This window comes from Rhincodon typus, chromosome 8 (genome assembly GCF_021869965.1).
Source record: "Rhincodon typus isolate 14 chromosome 8, sRhiTyp1.1, whole genome shotgun sequence".
Taxonomy (NCBI): Eukaryota; Metazoa; Chordata; class Chondrichthyes; order Orectolobiformes; family Rhincodontidae; genus Rhincodon; species Rhincodon typus.
In genome coordinates this window covers 90,929,719-90,937,080 of record NC_063339.1, presented here as the reverse complement: position 1 = coordinate 90,937,080, position 7,362 = coordinate 90,929,719, and positions in this window count along the sequence as shown.

Sequence of the window (7,362 nt, the reverse complement as noted above, 5' to 3'; positions counted from 1 at the left end):
TCCCAGTTGCCCAGAAGGCAGTTGAGAGTCAACCACATTGCTGTGGTTCTGGAGTGACATGTAGGCCAGACCAGGTCAGGGTGGTGTTTTCCTTCCCTAAAGGACATTAGTGAAACAGATTGGTTTTTCAGACAATTGACAACAGTTTCATGGTCATCACTAGATTCTTAATTCCAGTTGCTTTTTATTGTTGAATTCAAATTCCACCATCTGCCTTGGCGGGATTTAAACCCAGAATGTTATCTTGGACTCTGCATTAACAGTCCAGTGATAATACAATTAGGCCATTGCCTCCTTGTTAGAAAATTGGGTATCAAACAACAGTTAACAAAGAAACAAAATATTGCGGATGCTGGAGATCTGAAGTATAATCAGTAAGTGTTGGAGAAACTCAGTAGGTCAGGTAGTCTCTGTGGCGAGAGAAATGGAATTAACATTTCAAGTCCAGCATGACTCTTCTTCAGAACTTTTGACCAGTTAACATAGAGTTGTTTTGGTGGCTCAGGACCATCCATGAAGAAGCTGCCAATCTGTCCTCTTCCCCTGTACTTTCCCCAGAGTCTTGGTTAGAATAATGGAACGGTTACATTGCAACAGAGGCCATTCAGCCCAATGTGTCCATGCCAATGATTGTCTTACCCCCTGCTTTTCCCTATAGCCTTGTACACTTTTTCTATTATGAAACATCTGCAAAGCAATCACCTCCTTCCTAAACTGGACACAATACTCCGTTAGAGGGTGACCTGTGTCCAATACAGGTTCATCATAACTTCCTTGATTCCTTGCTTTTCTTTGGGAGTTGGGCATCACCCCTTTTCCTGCCTGATAGTGATATGACAATCTTTGAAAGAGCTGTCAGTTAGTCCCACTCTCCTCACGTCTCCCCTGACACTTCTTGTAAAATAGAGATCTGATTCACTGCTGAAAGTTATTGAACTGGCTTACACCCCTTTTCAGGCAAGGCATTACAGATTACAGTAACTACCTGAGCAAAATCTCACTCGCTCCTATATTTCTGAAAATAATTTGATACGACATGCTCAATTGTTGAATATCTGCCAAATACATTTCATCATAGAATCCCTACAGTATGGAAACAGGCCATTCGACCCAACAAGTCTACACCGCCCCTCCAAACAGCATCCCACCCAGACCCATTCCCCTACCCCTCCCATGTCTAACCCACCTAACCTAAACATCCCTGAACACTACAGGCAATTTAGCATGGCCAATCCACCTATCCTGCACATCTTTATATTGTGGCAGGGAACCAGAACACCCAGAGGAAACCCACGCAGACATGGAGAGAATGTGCAAACTCCACACAGACTGTCGCCCAAGGGTGGAATCGAACCCAGGTCCCTGGCAGTGTGAGGCAGCAGTGCTAACCACTGAGTCACCATGCCACCTTCCGGAGTGGATTTCAGGGAACACGCTCCTGACATCTTCGAGAAACTGAGGACACAAAAAAGCTGATGTATTAAAATAATGACTTCCAGTCACATCACAGTGTCATTAACCTCAGAAAGAAAAATACCCAATTCTCTGAATTAATCTGTTTCAGTCCTGAATGTGATTACCTGCAGCAACAACAGCAGAATCCAAATCCTGTAAATCACCTATGAACTCATTGGTGTATCAGCAGTGGGATGTCTGAGGGAATCCCTTTTCACACACAGAGCAGGTGAATGCACTCTCCCCAGTATAAACTCACTGGTTTCTCAGCAGGCTTTGTATTGTCACGTACACAGCGAGTGATTGGCTTATTCCTCATTGTGATTGTGTGTGTGGTTCAGCAGATTACTGTGTTTTTAAACACACTTCTCACAGCCAGAACATTGAAAAGATCTTTGAATAATGTGAGCAAGTTAGTGTGAAGTGAAGCAGGTTAAACAAGTGATTCAGTTCCCACACACACAAGTGCTGAATGCTCTCTCCCCAGTGCAAACTCATTGCTATCTCAGCAAAGTTCATGACATAGTGAAACTCTTTGCATTTGTGGACACACTGATGTTAAATGAGGGCTGAGCACCAAATGCTCTCTTCCTGGGGAGAGCAATCCAACAGTCACTGCTCACTCTGAAATTACCGTTCAGCATATCTCTGGTGCTTTAAAATTCTTCTCACACTCAGAATACTTTAAAGTATTCTCTTTAATCCGTGTTAATCCGTTCATAGAATCATGTAAAGTCTACAGCGCAGGAAGAGACCACTTGCCCCCAGTGTGTCTGCACTGGCCAAAAAACAAACATCTACCCATCCTCACCCACTTTCTGACACTGGGTCTGTACCCCTGCAAGTTCCAGCACCAGAGCTGCAGATCCAGACATCTTTTAAATGTGTTTCTGCCTCCACTCCCTTTCCAGATAGTGACTTCCAGACCCTGACTACAGATGCTGCCAATCCTACTAAAGTGTTTCAGCAATTTCTGCTTTTGTTTCGCCAATTATCTGGCTTATCACAAAAAGAAGTGCTTGAACGACGAAACTGCTGAGGTCCTGGAAGAGGAGGGTCCTATGATGTAATACTTTAGACAGAATATATCACTTTCAACGGTTCAAGAAGACAGCTCACCACTACCTTCTCAAGAGCAGTTCGGGATCAGCAATCAGTGTTGTTCAGTGATGAAGGAGTGAAATAAAACAGCTGCTAATGAGGACTCATAGTCACAGACAATGGGTTGTTTGTGATAGCAGCCCATGTGATGACAAGGCCCAGTGTAAGGCCTGGTATACGGGGGTAGGGTAAGGACATGGGGAAAGGTACTCCAGACCAAAAAGAGGAGACTATTTGTCCTTTAGATTGGATCTAACTGAAATGCTGAGCAGTTTCAAAAGGGGCTGAATGACCTACTCCAGTTGTTCTGTTCATTCTCCCCAGAGCTCGCCCGCTCACAAACTTTGCTCAAGGACTGGTTTCCTGTTGTTGTGTCTTGTCCCCAGCTCTTCCATGCCTTTCTGTTCATCAGTTGTGTTTGGGTCCTGGTTTATTTGGAATATATGAACAGGAAGGGACCATTGAATCACTCAGATCTCTTCTATCAGAATTAGAATTAGCTTTATTGTCCCATGTACTCAAATGAATACAGTGAAACACTAAATAAAAGCCAAAAGAAATACGGATGCTGTCAATCAGAAACAAAAGCAGAAGTTGCCAGAAAAGCTCAGCCAGTCTGGCAGCATCTGTGAAGAAAAATCAGAGTTAACGTTTTAGGTCTAGTGACCCTTAAGTGTGCCAGTCGCCGCTTACAGCGCCATCTTAGGTACAAAGGTCCCAAAGTACAGCTTTTTCGGTTACAGTTCTTTGGAAGAATAGAGGTTATAAAACAAAGTCCAGCATTGCAGATTATAGGAATAAATTATAAAATGGAGAAAAAAAGTTCAGAACAACAGTCTTCCGACCCAGTCCATGCTGGCACTTAGCCTCCAGTCTGCACCGGGCCTTGACTCCAGACCATGCCTAGCTCCAGCTCAGGGTTCATGAGGCCAGGAGAATGCTCTGGAATCATCTTGAGTCGGAAGTGACCTTGGCTATTCATCATGCCCCTCATGATTGTACAAACCTCTTTAAAGGTCAATCCTTAGCCTCCAACAGTCTGGGAAAATAGCCCCCAGCCTATTCAGCCTCTCCTTATAGTTCAAACCTTCCAACCCTGCAGCATCCTTGTAAATCTGTTCTGCACCCTTTGAAGTTTAATAGCATCTTTCATAAAACAGGGAGATCAGAACTGAACACAGTATTCCAAAAGCAGCCGAACCAACATCCTGAACAGCCACAACAAGACACCTGATGACTACACTTAATGCACTGACTAATAAAGACAAGCATTGTAAACACCTTCTTCACTACCCTGTCTACCTGCGACTCCACTTTCAAGGAGCTATGAACCTGCAGTCCAAGGCCTCTTTGTTCAACAACATTCCCCAGGACCTTACTATTAAGTGTGTAAGTCCTGCCCTGATTTGCCTTTCCCAAATGCAGCATTTCGCATTTATCTAAATTAAACTCCATCTGTCACTCCTCGGCCCATCAGCCCATCTGATCAAGGTCCTGTTAAACTCTGAGGTAACCTTCTTCACTGCCCACTACACTCCAATTTTGCTGTCATCTGCAAACTTACTAATCATATCTCCTGCATTCATATCCAAATCATTGAAATAAATGACAAAAATCAGCGAACCCATCGCCAACCCTTGCAGCACTCTGCTGGTCTCAGGCCTCCAGTCCGAAAAACAATCCCCCACCACCACCAACTTCTATCTCCTAACTTCAAGCCAATTTTGTATCCAAGTGGTTAGCTCTCCCAATATTCCATGTGATCTAACCTTGTTAACCAGTCTACTACATGGAACCTTGTAGTTCAGCACGATATTTGACATCTGGGCAACGTCCACCACTCTGCCTTCATTAGTCTTTTCAATCAAGTTAGTGAGACTGGATTTCCCACACAAAGCCATGTTGACTATCCATAATCAATCCTTGCCTTTTCAAATACATGTAGATCCTCTCCCTCAGAATGCCCTCCAACGACTTGCCCACCACTGATGTCAGGCTCTCTGGTCTATAGTTCGCTGGTTTGTCCTTATCACCTTTCTTAAATAATGGCACAATATTAGCCATCCTCCAGTCTTGCAGCACCTCACCCATGCTATCGATGATAAAAAAATCTCAGCAAGGGGTCCAGCAATAACTTCACTGGTTTCCCACACAGTTCTATGATACACCTGATCATGTCTTGGGGATTTATCTGCCTTTATGCGTTTTAAGATGTCCAGCACTTCCTCCTCTGTGACATGGACACTTTTCAAGATATCACTGTTCATTTCTCCAAGTTCTCTAGTCTCCCTATCCTTCTTCACAGTTAATACTGACGTGAAATACTCATTTGGTATCTCACCCATCTCCTGCAGTTCCACACATAGGCAGCCTTGTTGATCTTTAAGGGACCCTGTTCTCTTCCTTGTTATTCTTTTGTCCTTAATGTATTTGTAGAATCTGTTTGGAATCTCCTTAACCCTATTTGCCAAAGCTTTCTCATGTCCTCTTTCTATCCTAGTAATTTCCCTCTTGGGTGTACTTCTATTGCTCTTTTAATCCTGAAAGAATTCACTCAGTCCCAGCTGTCTATAGCTGTGACATGCCTTCTCCTTTTTATTGACCACAGCCTCAATTTCTTTCGTCATCCAGCATTCCCTACATCTACCAGCCTCATACTAACAGGTACATACTGGCTCTCAACTCTTGTTATGTCATTTGTGAAGGCCTCCCACTTTGCAACCATCCCTTTACCTGCGAATTGTCTGTCCCAATCAATGTTTGAAAATTCTTGTCTAAAACTGTCAAAATGGCCTTCCACCAATTTAAAAGTTTAACTTTTAGATCAGGTGTACCATTTTCCATAACTACTGGAAAGGATGTGATTACTGGATATTTAGAAAATAAATGTCCAATTGGGCAGAACAGACAGATTTATTGAGGGGAAGTTATATTTGAGAAACCTGATGTGTATTTTTTAAGGATGTTGTCGGTAGAATAAAGAAGTGGGAACCAGTGAGTGTGGAGTATTTAGACTTTCAGAAGGCTTTTGATAACATTTCACACAGGAGACTAATAAAATGAAATTGCATTGAATTGAGAGCAATATACTAGGATGAATTGAAGTCTGAAGAATAGGCAGAATGCATAGAGTCAGAATAAATTGGTACACTGTGACCAATGACTTACTTACTAATGGCTTAGCTGATTCAGGAACTCTGGAGAAAGCTTTACTATCCAGAGTAAACAACAAAATGGGTTTTCACGACTGCTGTGAAAAAAAAGAAAAAACAAATATTAGTACTGTGTGGTTTCAAGCATTACCAAACTTTGCTTGTTTAACCTTTCTTACAATAAAATAGTTACAATTTTCTCAAATGTAACTTGCTAGATTATACTAGACTTTCCTTCTTTCAAAATTATTCCAAATTCAAATTGACAACAACAGATTTAAAGGTTTCTGTTATGTCTGGCCTCAGCAGTGTTGTTGGGTTCAATTAGTGATCAATTAATTTCTTCCCAAATAAACAAACAAACAAACTATCCCATTTTATTTGAAACAAATTAAAACCACCTTGGCTGTATCCATTGGCTCTTGTTTTAAATTAAAGTTTAAAGATTTAAATGTATCTGCCCTTCAAAATTCAATTGAATTTCCCATTGTGCACTTGAACTAGCAATTTGTATCAACCAACTTTATTAATCCCAATTTTAGAAACAATTATGTCTAGGCTTAGTGGTTTTAATTTGTGCTGTTATATTAAAGCTTCAAATGATTGTCGTCAGTTCAAGGTTCTCCTGTTTTCAAAGACCGTCTGCTCAAGACTTCCAGTTCCCTCTCTGTATTCTTGAAACATGTTTAAAATACAACCAAAAAAAAAAATCACAATCCACTGTGGCTCTGGAAGAAGTCCAGTGTGTTAATCACATTTAAAGAACACAACCCACCCCACAGAAGGTAAGAGAGAAGATTGAAAACAGTCAGCATTGAGAGTTCACTCTGCTAGTCTCAGACAGGGCACGGCCTAAGTCATTCGGAGACATCATGTTGTACTTTCACATATTCAATTTAAAAAGACTGTCAACAGTCTTCAGAAAGTCTCAAACAGGTATTTTAAATTTCTATTGTTTCCAGAATATCTTTCTAGTCCCTTCTTTTAAGGCCACTTTGAAAAAAAATAGGAGCATATAGAAAAAACATTTATTACAAATTTGGAGTTCAATTGGATGTCTTCTGAAAAGGTTTCTCTCTGTTTTGAGAATAAGCTAAGCTTTTTATTTTTATTCCCACATCTTTTCTACAGTAGCTTAAAAAAGAACATTTTTTTAAACTTTTCAATTAAATTAGATTTGAAAGTCTCGAACAAATGATGTTTTCGGACTACTCCTTGTTTTAACATTGATTTCAGTCAAATGTTAGGAATGTTTTCAATGTAACTGTCATGGGAACACTGTATGAACACAATTCAATTTTCAAGGAGGGCTTCCTTTAACTTCACTGGGGGTGAAGGGACTTTTTAATCTTTGCCCAAACTGTGGCAAAGAGTCAGAATCCTTTGTCTGTGCCTTGTAGCTCCTCGGTGATATTACACACTTGTGTTGTCTCACTGCACAGGGCTGGAACAGTTAGGGAAATATTGGCAGCTACATTCTCAAGGTTACCAGGGCAGAAGCTAGGAATACGCAGCGAGTAACTCACCTACTGACACCTCAAAGTCTGTCCACTATCGACAAGGCACAAGACAGGAAATGGAAATCTCCCCACTTGCGTGGATGCATGCAGCCCCAACAACACTCAAGAAGCTTGACACCATCCAGGACAAAGCA